This window comes from Glycine max, chromosome 19 (genome assembly GCF_000004515.6).
Source record: "Glycine max cultivar Williams 82 chromosome 19, Glycine_max_v4.0, whole genome shotgun sequence".
NCBI classification, from domain to species: domain Eukaryota; kingdom Viridiplantae; phylum Streptophyta; class Magnoliopsida; order Fabales; family Fabaceae; genus Glycine; species Glycine max.
Window position 1 is genome coordinate 15537501 of NC_038255.2, and position 16498 is coordinate 15553998.

At 37.2% G+C, this 16498-nt stretch overlaps 1 non-coding gene across 1 annotated transcript; it reads left to right on the forward strand.

The window, feature by feature from the left end:
- The first annotated feature begins 16134 nt into the window (after positions 1–16134).
- LOC113000575 (small nucleolar RNA R71) lies at positions 16135–16241 on the forward strand. The gene has a single exon (XR_003265908.1). It is a non-coding gene; the product is annotated as a small nucleolar RNA R71 (small nucleolar RNA).
- Positions 16242–16498: the final 257 nt, after the last annotated feature.

The following is a 16498-nucleotide window of genomic DNA, read 5'->3' on the forward strand; positions in this document are numbered from 1 at the left end:
CAATAGGAGTAGCCTCTTTCTTCTTTTCTATGTTAGCCTCACTCTTGCCCTTCTTCTTTTCAGTCTCAACAACCTTCTCTGTATGTTTTTCATTTTTCAACTTTTTTTCTTTTTCTTCTTTTTATTTTGTTTCTTCTTCTTTTTCTTTTTCTTTTTTTTTCTTCCTTCTTCTTTATTTTCTCCTGACAGTTTCTTATTGGTGTTTCTCCTTCTTCATCACCTTCTGCTTCCTCAATAATTTCTTCAAGCTCAACTAAATCATCAACCGGTTCCAATGCCAATTCATCAACCAACTGTGGTTTAAATCCCTCCACCTTCTGATTAGTTCTACTGTCCTCTGCTTGAATCGCCATTTTGATTCTAGTCAACACAGCTTTGCACTATTCCTTAGGATTTTTCTCAGTGTTTGCTATAAAGCTGTTTGATGATCTTTCAGCTAATTGCTTTACAAGCTAGCCCACCTGGACTTCCAGATTCTTAATTGCAGACTCAATGCTCTTTTGGTTAGACATTGACACTTGCATAAATTGAGCTAGAATCTGTTCCAGCTTCATGGTTCGGTCATAGAGACTTGGCATCTGTTGTTGTGGCCTTGTAGATGAACCACCCTGGTCTCTGTTGAATTGGTTGCCAGGGTGATTTTGCTGTGGAAGCCATGACTTCCAAGATTTTTTTTAAACTCTCTGGTAATCGATTACCAGAAGGTAGTAATCGATTACCAGTAGCCAACATTGTTTTCAAACTGATTTACAAAGTTGTAATCGATTACCATGAGCATGTAATCGATTACCAATGTTTTAAAATGTTAGATTTCAAATTTCAAGAGTCACAACTAGTGATAAAACATTTTCAAATCATTTTAAACTTGTGTAATCGATTACATAATACTTGTAATTGATTACCAGTGTTTCCAAACATTTTGATTTTCAAATTTAAACATGAAGAGTCACATATTTTGAAGTGTAATCGATTACACTATAATGGTAATCGATTACCACTGACTGATTTTGAAAAATAAATTATCAAAAGTCACAATTCTTAAAGTGACTTGTTTCTGAAGAGTTTTTCAAAAGTCACAACCTTTACGTGACTAGTTTTCAAAAGAGTCACAATTTTTAAAAGGTGACTAGTTTTAAAAAAATAGCCAAGAGTCACAAACTTTAACTTGAGTCATCAAATGATTATAAATATGTGACCATGGCACGAATTTCAAAAACTAAGACTGATTCCTTTCATTCAAAAAGATTGATTTCCTTTTATGATCAACATATTTCTTTCATAGAGTTTTGGTTCAATACTTTCTCTTCCAAGAAAAGTTCATTGTTCAAAAACTTGTGCTACTCTTCTTCTTTATTCACTTCTTTCTCTTGTCAAAAGATCCAAAGGACTAACCGCCTGAGAATTCTTTTGTTTCTTCCCTTCTCCCTCTTGACAAAAGATTTCAAAGGACTAACCGCCTGAGATATCTTTTTCCCTTTCCCTTTATACAAAAGATTTCAAAGGACTAACTGCCTGAGATATCTTTTGTATCCCCCTCATAGAGAATTCAAGGGACTAACCGCCTAAGAATTCTTTGTCCTAACACATTGGAGGGTACATCCTTTGTGGCACAAGTAGAGGGTACATCTACTTGGGTTGTTATACTGAGAACAAGAGAGGGTACATCTCTCGTGGATCAGTTCAGGTGGAGGGTACATCGACTTGGTTGTTCAAAGAGAACAAGGGAGGGTACATCCCTTATGGATCTTTGGCTTTTAAAGGTTTTTACAAGGTTGAAAGAAATCTTAAGAACCGTTGGTTGCATGCGGACTGGATGTAGGCACGGGTTGTGGCTGAACCAGTATAAATCTTGTGTTTGTCTTCTTCCCTACACTCTTTAATTTCCGCTGTGTACTTTTAATTGCCACTTTTGCTTTTGGTTAAGTTATTGTTTCTATTCCTTACTTTCTTAACTTAGTAGTAAAAGCCTTGTTGAATCTAGTAACATTAAGAAGGATAATTTTTTTAATTAGTCAAGAAACATTAATAATTATTTCAACCCCCCTTCTTAATTATTCTGAGGCCAACTTGATCCAACATTTGCCACTGTCTCTGTTGTTGATACTGCTGGTTGATGATCTTTTAGCTTGATCCAACATTTTCCACTTTCAAGATTCAAGATTCATGAACAATCAATATCAAGATTCAAGAAACAAGAGAAGACTCAATCAAGATAAGTACAATTTTTTTTTTTGAAAACATTGAGTAGCATAAGAATTTTTCACAAAATCTTTTACCAAAGAGTTTTAATCTCTAGTAATCGATTACCAGAAGGTAGTAATTGATTACCAGTAGCCAACATTGTTTTCAAATTGATTTACAAAGCTGTAATCGGTTACCATGAGCATGTAATCGATTACCAATGTTTTAAAACGTTAGATTTCAAATTTCAAGAGTCACAACTAGTGATAAAACATTTTCAAATCATTTTAAACTTGTGTAATCGATTGCAGAATACTTGTAATCGATTACCAGAGTTTCTAAACATTTTGATTTTCAAATTTAAACATGAAGAGTCACATATGTTGATGTGTAATCGATTACACCTTGATGGTAATCGATTGCCAGTGACTTATTTTGAAAAATAAATTACCAAAAGTCACAATTCTTAAAGTGACTTGTTTCTGAAGATTTTTTCAAAAGTCACAACTTTTAAAGTGACTAGTTTCCAAAAGAGTCATAACTTTTAAAAAGAGACTAGTTTTGAAGAAATTTCCAAGAGTCATAAACTTTAAACTTGAGTCATCAAATGACTATAAATATGTGACCATGGCATGAATTTTAAAAAAGAGAACTTTCAGATTTCTTTCATCCATTCAAAGCATTCTTCTAAGAGTTTTTGTTCAATACTTTCTTTATTCAAGAAAAGTTCATTGGCCAAAAAATTGTGCTACTCTTCTTCTTCATTCACTTCTTTCTCTTGCCAAAAGATTCAGAGGACTAACCGCCTGAGAATTCTTTTGTTTCTTCCTTTCTCCCTCTTAACAAAAGGTTTCAAAGGACTAACCGCCTGAGATATCTTCTATTTCTTACAAAATATTTCAAAGGAATAACTGCCTGAGATATCTTTTTCCCTTTCCCTTTATACAAAAGATTTCAAAGGACTAACTGTCTGAGATTCAGAAGGATAATTTTTTAATTAGTCAAGACACATTAATAATTAATTCAACCCCCCCCCTTCTTAATTATTTTGAGGCCACTTGATCCAACAAGTGGTATCAGAGCAGGTATCTTGAGAAAAGTTTCACAACTTCAAGATTCATGGCCTCCTCAAATTCTCTGTTTCCTGAAGGAAACTCCATCCATAGGCCACCTATCTTTATTGGTGAGGGTTACCAATATTGGAAAACCCGAATGCAAATCTTTATTGAAGCCATAGATTTAAACATTTGGGAAGCAATAGAAATAGGACCTTATGTACCCACCATAGTAGATGCAAGCACTAGCACAACAACAAAAAAACCTAAAGATAAATGGACTGAAGAAGATAGAAGAAGAATCCAATATAATCTTAAAGCCAAAAACATTATTACTTCTGCCCTAGGAATAAATAAATATTTTAGAGTGTCAAACTGTTCAAATGAAAAGGAGATGTGGGATACTCTCCAACTTACATATGTAGGCACCACTGATGTGAAAAGATCTAGAGTCAACACCCTTACACATGAGTATGAATTATTTAGGATGAACACTAATGAGAACATCCAAAGCATGCAGAAAAGATTCACACACATAGTCAACCACGTTGCCTCCTTAGGAAAAACCTTTCCAAATGAAGATTTAATCAATAAAGTTTTGAGATGCTTAAGTAGGGAATGGCAGCCCAAGGGAACTTCCATTTCTAAAAGTAAAGATCTTTCCTCTATATCTATTGCCACTCTTTTTGGCAAATTGCAGGAACATCAAATGGAACTTCAACGTCTCAACCAAAATGAAGAGACTGACAAAAGGAAAAGAAGCATAGCACTCAAAGCCTCCTCCTCAATGCAAGAATAAGAAGAATAAGAAGAATCTGATGATGAAGAGGACTTCTCACTCTTTGTGAAGAAGTTTCATAAATTCGTCAAAAATAGAAGAATGGAGAGATGTCATAACTTCAACAATGGGAAGAGATCTCAAGAAGTTTCTCCAACACCTAAATGCTATAAGTGTAATCAACCTGGTCATATAAAGGCAAACTGCCCCTCAAATGAGACATGGCCCGAGAAGAATGAGAAGAAAAGCTATAAAGAAAGAAGATCCAAGAAGGCGTATATTGCTTGGGATGACAATGACTCATCCGATGGTTCGGAGAAGGAGATCAACCTTCTATCCAAGGACTATGAAAGTGATGAGAACATCTCTCAAGAAGTTTAAGCAAGAAAAACAAAAGTCTGACTTCCATCTTTAAAGATCTAAGCACTTGAATCATGAAAAGGTAACATCAAAACCATTATCTTTTAAATTAAGTTGGTTGAAATTTTTATTTTATTTAACTTGTTTATATGATGACTAACAAAATTTTATTTGTTTGTCTTGTTTGATTGCTATAATGAGTTTGTGCTCATATGTTTAGTTGAGTTATCTTCCTTTCTCAAAATATGAAGCTTATCATTAAAATAAATCTAAATGGTTGATGATGCCATGATCTATATCTTTCAATTGTTGTATGATTACTTGTATAATATGTTTAGAAGTATTTGATTGATTGCTCATGTTTTTCAAAACCATTATATTATATAAAATTATTTTTGATATATTAAAACTTTCTATGTTCATCTTGGAAAATGTTGATTTTTTTGTTGTTTTTAGAAGAAGTGTCTGGTAATCGATTACCTTCTCATGTAATCGATTACAGGCAGTTAGGCTAAGTGTAATCGATTACAACATTCCTGTAATCGATTACAGAGCGTCTGTGTCTATAAATTCAAAATTTTAGAAACCACGAGAATGTGATTTTTGCAGCAACTCGACCCCAAAATCCCTAAAACTTCAGAACTCGATTTCTCCCTCAATTCTCAACCAAATCACGTTCCACAAAGCCCAAAATTCATCATTTTTCATTCTTTTTCATCTTCACCGATTAAAACTTCCAAAAACACATCCAAATGGCAGAACCATCGAAGAAGCAAAAGGGGGTTGTGACTTCATCCGCAATCACCGGAACTTGAAGCCACAGAACACCCAAAGCGCAGACATCTCAAATTCCTCCCTCCATATCATCTGCTACGTTGTTTTCCTCGGAAGAACAACATATTTAGTACAATTCTCTTTTCTCTTCTCATTCCATTATCGACCCTAAGTTCGTAGACTTAGCTTTCTTTGATGATGAAGTGTTTGATTGCTTTCAAGCATTTCAAAATTCTAGTTTAATTCAGTTGATCTCCATGAAACTTCCTTTTTACCCTGAATTGGTTAAAGCCTTTTATTCTAACTTGGAAATTCAAGAAGATTCCTTGATTTCCGAAGTTTATGGGATTAAGATGGTCATAGACCAGTCTCTTTTCTTTGAACTCACTCAATTATCCAGTGACGATGTACCATTTGAGGGTACACTTGATGATGAGTGGAAGTTTGATTTTTCTGTGTCTAATGCCCGCCAGATGGTTTACACCAACCAAGCAGATATGACCGAAAGGCTTCATGCCGGTTCATTGGCATTTGAATGCCGCATCATGCACTACTTGATTGTGTGCATCCTACTCCCTAGATCTTCCAACCTTGCACAGGTTTCTGAGGAAGATTTGAGAATCATGTGGGTTTTCTTAACCGGTCATCAAATCGATTGGGCCCATCTTGTGAGATATCGCATGCATAAGGCATTGCAATCAAATGCTCCACTCCTATATCTCCATCTGATTACCTTGTTTCTACAACATTTTAATGTCCCTCTTGACTCTTAGCCCTTTGTCAAAGTCAAGAGATCCTTCTCTATCGGTGCAAATGTAGTCTCTTCCTTCGGATACCACAAAGAGAGGGATGGCTCTTGGGTGAAGAAGGATGCTCTGGTACAGGCTGATGAAGACCATTCTCCATCACCACATTCTCAGAGAGATGACTCTTCATCTCTTATGCACAACATTCTTGACAGACTGGATGGACTCCACACCTTTGTCGGAGAGCGCTTTGACTTGCTGGATAGCCGTATTGTTGCCATGGATGCACAATTTGCAGGGATGGATACACATATCACCAAGCTTGAGGAGGATGTTAGTTTTGTTTGTCAGTGCTTTGATATTCCACCACCATCCTCATAGATTTAGATTATTACTATATTTTGTTTCTAAAGCCTTGTATTTGGCTATATTATTATGACATTTGAACACTTAGTATTTCTTTTAATATTTGCTTAGTATGACTGAACATGATGTTTATGGTTTGTGATATATGACTAAGTGGTTTGAATTTCAAATTGATTTTATTCAAATTATACTTTATGTATGTTTTAGAATCATTTATGTTTTTTTTAACAAATTATGCTTTGTGTATGTTTTAAATTATTCATGTTTTACGCACTTTGGCCTTTTTGATGTTGCCAAAGGGGGAGAGAAAAATGGGTATTTTAGAAATCAAGATATTATATTTTCAAAGTTTTAAAGCATGAATTCAAAAAGAAAGGGGGAGAAAGAGATGAGTGAACGGTAGAACAAAACTTGTATGTATCCTCTTGATTTCAGGATTGTCATCGTCAAAAAGGTGGAGATTGTGGAAGCAATGACTTCCAAGATTATTTTGATGATGCCAAAGAATCAAGAGTTAAGCAAGTTCCAAAGAATCAAGAGTCAAAAAGCTTCAAGAATCAAGTTTCAAAGAATCAAGATTCAAGAACAATCAAGTTTCAAGATTCAAGATTCAAGAACAATCAAGTTTCAAGATTCAAGATTCAAGAACAATCAAGATCAAGATTGAAGACTCAAGATTCAAGAAACAAGAGAAGACTCAATCAAGATAAGTACTAAAAATGTTTTTCAAAACATTGAGTAGCACAAGATTTTTTCACAAAGTCTTTTACCAAAGAGTTTTAATCTCTAGTAATCGATTACCAGAAGGTAGTAATTGATTACCAGTAGCCAACATTGTTTTCAAATTGATTTACAAAGCTGTAGTAGATTACCATGAGCATGTAATCGATTACCAATGTGTTAAAACGTTAGATTTCAAATTTCAAGAGTCACAACTAGTGATAAAACATTTTCAAATCATTTTAAACTTGTGTAATCGATTGCACAATACTTGTAATCGATTACCAGAGTTTCTAAACATTTTGATTTTCAAATTTAAACATGAAGAGTCACATATGTTGATGTGTAATCGATTACACCTTGATGGTAATCGATTGCCAGTGACTTATTTTGAAAAATAAATTACCAAAAGTCACAATTCTTAAAGTGACTTGTTTCTGAAGATTTTTTCAAAAGTCACAACTTTTAAAGTGACTAGTTTCCAAAAGAGTCATAACTTTTAAAAAGTGACAGGTTTTGAAGAAATTTCCAAGAGTCATAAACTTTAAACTTGAGTCATCAAATGACTATAAATATGTGACCATGGCATGAATTTTAAAAAAGAGAACTTTCAGATTTCTTTCATCCATTCAAAGCATTCTTCTAAGAGTTTTTGTTCAATACTTTCTTTATTCAAGAAAAGTTCATTGGCCAAAAACTTGTGCTACTCTTCTTCTTCATTCACTTCTTTCTCTTGCCAAAAGATTCAAAGGACTAACCGCCTGAGAATTCTTTTGTTTCTTCCTTTCTCCCTCTTGACAAAAGATTTCAAAGGACTAACCGCCTGAGATATCTTCTGTTTCTTACAAAAGATTTCAAAGGACTAACCGCCCGAGATATCTTTTTCCCTTTCCTTTTATACAAAAGATTTCAAAGGATTAACCTCCTGAGATATCTTTTGTATCCCCTTCACAGAGAATTCAAGGGACTAACCGCCTAAGAATTCTTTGTCCTAACACATTGGAGGGTACATCCTTTGTGGTACGAGTAGAGGGTACATCTACTTTGGTTGTTATACTGAGAACAAGAGAGGGTACATCTCTTATGGATCAGTTCAAGTGGAGGGTACATCCACTTGGTTGTTCAAAGAGAACAAGCGAGGGTACATCCCTTGTGGATCTTTGGCTTGTAATGGATTTTACAAGGTTGAAAGAAATCTCAAGAACTGTTGGTTGCTTGGGGACTGGATGTAGGCATGGGTTGTTGCCGAACCAGTACAAATCTTGTGTTTGTCTTTTTCTTCCCTACACTCTTTAATTTCCAGTGTGTACTTTTAATTGTCGCTTTTACTTTTGGTTAAGTTATTGTTTCTGTTCTTTACTTTCTTAACTTAGTAGTAAAAGCCTAGTTGAATCTAGTAACATTAAGAAGGATAATTTTTTAATTAGTCAAGACACATTAATAATTAATTCAACCCCCCTTCTTAATTATTCCGAGGCCACTTGATCCAACATTTGCCATTGTCTCTGCTGTTGATACTGCTGGTTGTTCTGAAATCCTGGAAATCCACTTGTATTAAAATTGCCTCTGGGTTGATTCCCCATATAATTGACTTCATGTGCAATTTGCTCTTCATTAGGGATACAAAATCCAGATTCATGAGCTCCACCATAAATTGTACATCCTGCAACCTGCAAAATAGAAGAAAGTGAAGTTTGTGCAGAATGAAGCTAAGTTGGCAACTTACTAAGTGTTTCTGTTAGTGTCTCGAGTTGCTTGGATAGAAACTTGTTTTGTGCCAACAGAGCGTCCTGTGAGGTTAGCTCCAATAAACTCTTCTTGATACAAATATGGGCTCGGTCTCTTAAAATTGTAATGTCACTAGCAGCCATGCTTTCAATTAAGTCCATTGCTTCATTAGGGGTCTTCATTTTGATCTTACCCCCAGCTGAAGTGATCGGAGTCATACCCGAATCAAATAAACATTAAAATACAATATCTAGGAAGTGATCCTAGGTCGTCTCCTAGTGAGCAATGATCAAACAAACATTCATAACATGTAATAATAAACCAGTAACGAAATGGGGGGGGGGGGAGTTGTTTGCTTTTGTAATGTAAACAGCAAGCAACTTGAATTAAAAAAATAATAGAACTAAAACATGTTGTTTCCCCTTGATTCAAAACCAAGTCTCTTATCCTAGGTTACAAGAATTTATCCCTAATCAGTTCAACCACTTAATCCAACCCGAAATTAATTTACTAAGCGAAAATTAACACAAGGATGTCATTATGTGATTAAGCAACACATACACCAATTAATCCCTCTCACATGTCCATTAAGCATAAACATTAATTAAGCACAGAGAAAATTAATCAAGCATTAAGCATGCATGAATTAATATCAGCAACAAATACAAATAATTGGTGAAGGGGAAAAACTGATCATAATTTAATATTAATGACAAAATCTCAAAGTGAGCTATGCTTAATCCTCAAGAGAAAACAACACTAGAGATTCAGCCTTCCATTAACAATAGAAATGAAAATGAAACTAAAATCAAAAGCAGAAAATGAAACTGGAATTTGAAGCAAAAAACGAAACTGGAATTCTATGTGAATAGTACCATGCATGAGCAGTAACACGAAAAACTGAAAATGAAACCCTACTCTCTGCCTCTCTTTTCGTGAACTGTAACCAACCCCTCTTAAAACCCTAGAAGTTGGTTTCACTAAGCCTTACAAATTTGATTATTGGGCCCAATAAGGTCTGGTGGCCCAATTACAAAAATACAGCCCAAAAATGAAATAAAATAAAACTAGACGACAAATAAAATTGTCTACTCTCTTTAAGTCCAAGCCGATTCAGCCCAATTGCTTATAATTCTCTTGAAATTAAATTATAACGCAGAATTAGTCAAGTAGGTAAATGATAAAACTGCATAATTAATTTGACAATTAAGGCTAATCAGTAATTAAAATGGTGACAGAAAGGGGTAAGAAATAGGAGAAAATAATGACACATCGAATTCCCCCACACTTAGCCTTTTGCACTCCTGGGCAAAATCAAAAAGCAAAGCAAGGAACAAATCTAGAGACATTAAAGAGAGACAAACAAACACAAGGAATGAAAGGAATCGGCAACATCCAACATGTAAAGAGTTAAAGAATCAAGACAATCATGAAAATCATCCAAGCACCTCAAACATGGCAAGGTAGTCAATCATCTCAAGAATTGACTGAAAAGTGATAATGCCTCACAAGATATGCACTCTATCTCTCAAGTTTCTAGGCTACTATTTACTCTCAGAGTACCCATGAAAACAAACACCACATATACTTGGCAAGACTTTAAAATTGACAACCAAACACCACATACACATGCACATGAGGATCAAAAGGTCTTTTAAGGTTGTAATGGGGCTAGGGACAAGGTAGAGGAAAGTATGAGATAAGTAGCTAAAACCCAAAGGAATATAGGAGCAATGGGGAATAAGAGGAAATTAAGCAAAAGTAGTAAACCTAAAACCAAAATAAAAAATTAAGCATAAAAAGTAAACCCAAAACCTCCAATATCAACAAAATCAACCAAGTCCTCAAACCAGTCCAAGTCCTCAAAACAAGACCTCATTTATTCAACTTCATTCTTTTTCTGTTTTTCTCTTCTTTTTTTTTTCTTTTTTAAAAGAAGATAGCATTTGAAAGCATTTTGAATATTTGAAAAATAAAGAAACAATTAGGCAATATATGTATATACATCAAGCATGGCAAAAATACATCATCAAGCATGGCTAAAAAACATATCATCCAATGAAACATACCCCCTCACACGTATTCCCAAAACAATTCCAAAACTAACTTGACATGTAGAGAAAAACAAGGATTTCAATTCACAAAATGCCAAGAAACTCCTATTTCAAAAACAATTACCCATTACCTGTACATAACCTAGAATTCAAAAAGAAACATGCAATGTTGTACACAAAACATAAAACCAAAATAATAAAATTAACCTAGAAAACCCCAAACAAAGAACAATCTCCCCCCCACACTTAAATAACACATTGTCCTCAATGTAGCACAATCATAAGATCAAGAGCAATCAGAACAATCAATAAATTTGGACAAGTGCAATAAAAGTAAAGAAGGAGACAGAAAAAGAAAACTCCCTAAGTCATGGTGGAAGAGAAGTAGGGTGAAGTAAGGAGGTCTCCTCCACCACTACATCCACCAAGGAAGGATTTGTGAGGAATGGTTTCAGCCAGTGTCCATTGACCTTGAAGCTCTTATCTGTGGATTCACTTTTGATCTCAACTGTACCATAAGGAAAAACATTAGTCACCACAAAAGGACCAATCCACTTTGACCTCAACTTACCACTCATGAGTCTGAGCCAAGAGTTATACAATAAATCTTTATGTCCAACCACGAAGTCCTTCTTAGCTATCAAGCTGCCATGGAACTTCTTGGTCTTCTCCTTGTAGAATTTGGAATTCTCATAGGCTTCTAAAAGGATCTCATCTAGCTCACTTAGTTGCAACTTCCTTTCCTCTCCAGCCTGATCAATAGAGAAGTTGCAGGTCTTTACAGCCCAGTAGGCTTTGTGCTCTATCTCTACAGGAAGATGACATGACTCGCCAAAGACAACCCAATAAGGAGACATTCCTATGGGTGCTTTGTAGGCAGTCCTATGCGCCCAAAGAGCATCATCCAACCTGGTGCTCCAATCCTTTCTGTTAGGCTGCACAATCTTCTCCAAGATCCTTTTTATCTCCCTGTTTGAAATCTCAGCCTGCCCATTAGTTTGGGGGGTGGTAAGGTGTGGAAATTCTGTGCACGACCCCATACTTTTTTGAGCAAGGCATACATGGATCTGTTACAAAAATGGGTGCCTTGATCACTTACGATGGCTCTAGGGACTCCAAACCTACAAAACAGATTAGATCTAACAAAATCCACAACAACCTTAGCATCGTTAGTTCTGGTGGGTTTGGCTTCCACCCATTTTGAAACATAATCAACAACAAGGAGAATATAAACAAAACCAAAAGAGACAGGGAAAGGCCCCATAAAGTCTATACCCCAGACATTAAACACCTCACAGAACAACATGGGTTGTTAAGGCATTTGCTGTCTCCATGAAAGTGAGCCGCCTGCTCTCTGACAAGGCTCACAAGTGCTACAGATTCTGCACGCATCCTTGAAGATGGTGGGCCAATAGAAACCGCAGTCAAGCACCTTGCGAGCTGTCCTTTGTATGCCAAGATGGCCACCTGGTGTGGAAGAATGACAGAATTGCAGGACCGAGTCAATCTCATGGTTTGGAATGCATCTCCTAATAACCTGGTCACTGCACAACTTACACAAATAGGGGTCATCCCAAATATAAGGCTTAGCATCACTCTAAATTTTATAAGTTTGGGCTTTAGATGCTAAGGGAGGAAAAATAGAAGCAACCAAATAATTCACAATATTATACAGAATGTACAAATGGTCATCCAAAAAATCATCCCAAATGGGTGAGTCCTTAGACGCACGCTCAATCCTACTCAGGTGGTTAGCCATGAGGTTCTGTGCACCGCTCTGATCACGAATCTCCAAATCAAACTCTTGGAGCCAAAGCATCCACCTGATCAATCTAGGCTTTGATTCAACCTTCTTCAACAGGTACCTCAGAGCTACATGGTCAGTATAAACAATAACATGAGTACCAAGCAAATATGAACGAAATTTCTCAAGAGCAAAAACTATCGCTAATAGCTCCTTCTCTGTGGTAGTGTAATTTGCTTGGGCAACATCCAAAGTTCTGGAAGCGTAGTTGATCACCTAAGGCAGCTTGTCAATCTTTTGAGCAAGGACAGCCCCCAATGCATAATTGGATGCATCACACATTAGCTCAAATGGGGCTGTCCAATCAGGTGCTTGAATGATAGGGGTGGTAGTCAACGCATGCTTGAGGCAATCAAAAGCCTCCTTGCACCGGTCATCAAAATCAAGCTCCACCTCCATTTGCAATAGATTGGATAGTGGAAGGGCCACTTTGCTTAAGTCCTTGATAAAGCACCTATAAAACCCTGCATGGCCAAGAAAAGAACGAACCTCTCGCACACAAGAGGGGTAAGGCAATTGTGAAACAACAACTATCTTTGCAAGGTCTACCTCTATGCCCCTACTGGAAATGATATGCCCTAAAACTATACCTTGTGCTACCATGAAGTGACATTTTTCAAAATTCAGCACAAGGTTAGTTTCAATGCATCTATTAAGAACTCTATCCAGACTATCCAAACATGCATCAAAAGAGGATCCATAAACAGTAAAATCATCCATAAACACCTCTATGCAACTCTCTAAAAAGTCACTGAAAATGCTAAGCATACACCGCTGAAAGGTACCAGGGGCGTTGCATAGGCCAAAGGGCATCCTCCTATAGGCAAAAGTGCCAAAGGGACAGGTGAATATGGTCTTTTCTTGATCCTCAAGAGCAATATGAATTTGTAAATAACCAGAAAAACCATCGAGAAAATAGTAATGAGACTTACCTGCCAAGCGCTCAAGCATTTGATCAATGAATGGCAGGGGAAAATGATCTTTTCTGGTTGCCTGGTTTAGCCTCCTATAATCAATGCAGACTCGCCAGCTGTTCTACACCCTTATGGGGATAAGCTCATCCCTCTCATTCTTGATCACTGTGAGGCCTGTCTTCTTAGGAACCACTTGGACTGGACTTACCCACTGGCTGTCAGAAATGGGGTAGATGATTCCAGCTTGCAAGAGCTTGGTCACCTCCTTTTTCACCACATCTAGAATGATGGGGTTGAGTCGCCGTTGTGGCTGCCTCACTGGCTTAGCTCCATCCTCTAAAAGTATCCTATGCATGCAGGTAGATGGGCTAATACTAGGAATGTCTTCTAAACTCCATCCAATGGCTTTCTTGTGCTTCTTGAGCACTAGCAAAAACTTCTCCTCTTGCTCAGCAGCAAGGGAGGCAGAGATGATCACTGGAAATTTTTCCTTGTCCTCCAAGTAAGCATACTTAAGGTTTACTGGTAAGGGCTTCAACTCTGGTGTGGGTGGTGGCTGAACAGTGGAAGGAACCAGGGTAGGAGAAGAAGAGGAGGGTTCCTCAGCCTGTACCTCATAAAGCAAGTCAGAAGTATATGTACTTCCTGAAACATGGTTAGTGCATTCTGACTCTAAAAAATCAACATCAAGAGGTACAACACCCAGAAAATCAGAACCAAACTCAAATACAAATTTACTCTCAGCATAAAAATCAGATACAGGATCAAATTCAAACTCAGATTCAGATTCAATGCATGAGGAATGACAAGTATGCAGATCAGATAAAAATGGATGTTTCCTACCATGAAGAGAATCAAAATCAAACATATAATCATCAACAATCTGATCAAGTATCTCAGCATGAAAAATAGAATGATCCTCAGATGGATGTTTCATGGCATCAAGAATATTAAAATGAACAACAATATCACCAAATTCCATAGACAATGTGCCAACATAAACATCTATCTTGGTTCGGGCTGTTTTCATAAATGGCCTGCCTAAAATAATTGGAACTGAACCATGGGAAAATCCCTCTTCCATATCAAGAACATAAAAATCAGTAGGAAAAATAAGTTCACCAACCTGAACCAACACATCCTCTATGAAACCTACGGGGTAAGCAACACTTCTATTTGCCAAATGAATCACCACATCCGTAGGTTGCAAAGGTCCAAGAGATAAAGAATTGAAAATGGACAGAGGCATGACACTAACTAATGCTCCTAGATCTAGCATGGCATTCTCAAATTTTTTGTTCCCAATAATGCAAGGTATACAGAAAGTACCTGGGTCCTTACATTTCTCAGGAATGTGAGGAACAAATTTACCTATCAATGCTGACACATTTCTGTCCATGCTAATCATTTCATTGCCTTTGAGCCTCCTTTTGTGGGTGCACAGTTCCTTCAGAAACTTGGCATATCTTGGAATTTGCTTGATGGCATCTAGTAGAGGTATGTTCACCTCTACTTTCCCGAAGGTCTCCAAGATCTCCTTATCCACTTCTTCCATCTTTTTGTTTGGAATTGCTCTAGGTGGAAATGGAAGAGGGATAGGAGGCTGTCAGAACTACTAGAAGAAGGTCCACCTGCATGAAAATTTTTATTAGCTCCCTCATGATCAGGAAGCTTTCTCCTTTGTGCAGCTAGCTCATCCTCTTTTTCAGGTGCAGAATGAAGCTTGACCGGTTCAGGTGCAGGTGCTGCTACTGGTGGAGGCACTTCAATTTGCTTGCCAGACCTTAAGGTGATGGCACTCACATTCTTCAGATTCTGCACAGTTTGTGAAGGCAATTTGTCAGAATTTTGGGACTGAGCTTGGTTCAAGTGAGTAGCCATCTGCCCCATCTGATTTGTCAAACTCTGAATGGAGGCTCTTGTCTCTTGCTGAAATTGCATATTCTGGATGGTCATTTGCCTCACTAACTCCTCTAAGGAAGGTTGAGAAGGGGCCTCAATTGCTTGTTGTCTTTGTTGTCGCTGCTGCATTGGAGGAGGAACATATGGCCTACTTGGACCAGCAGCATTTTGGAAGGGAGGGACAGGCTGTTGTTGTTGCTGTTATTGTTGTGGAGGATTTGCCAATCTCATATTTGGATGATTACTCCAACCTGGATTGTATCTGTTGCTTGAAAGATCATAATTATTCTGTTGTTGTTGGTTTTGCTGCTGAGGGGGTCTATTATAAATGTTTGCAGCATAGGCTTCAGGTTGCTCATTGACTCCAGATTGCTGCAAAGAAGGACAGAGATCTGTATGGTGATCAACAGAAGAATAGACCATAGACTGTTGCAACAGTAACAGGTGCAGATGCAGATTTCTGATTTATGGCAAGCTGAGTTACTAGGTTGACCAAGGCATCAAGTTTTCCCTCAAGCTTCTTATTTTCAGCAAATGAAGATGAATCCATGGCCACATTGTGGACTCCTCTAAGGACAATAGCATCATTTCTTGCACTGAATTGTTGGGAGTTGGAAGTCATCTTCTCAATCAGATTCCTAGCCTCAACAGGAGTCATATCACCAAGAGCTCCACCACTAGCAGCATCAATCATACTCCTCTCCATGTTGCTAAGTCCCTCATAGAAATATTGCAGAATGAGTTGCTCAGAAATCTGGTGGTGAGGACAGCTTACACACAATTTCTTGAATCTTTCCCAGTACTCATACAAGCTCTCTCCACTAAGTTGCCTGATGCCTGAAATGTCTTTTCTGATGGCAGTGGTCCTAGATGCAGGGAAGAATTTCTCCAAGAACACCCTCTTAAGGTCATCCCAGCTAGTAATGGACCTAGGAGCAAGGTAGTACAGGAAATCTTTCGCCACTCCCTCTAGAGAATGAGGAAAAGCCTTTAGAAAGATATGATCTTCCTGGACATCAGGGGGCTTCATGGTGGAAGATACAATATGGAACTCCTTAAGATGCTTCTGAGGATCTTCACCTGCAAGACCATGAAACTTGGGTAGCAAATTTATTA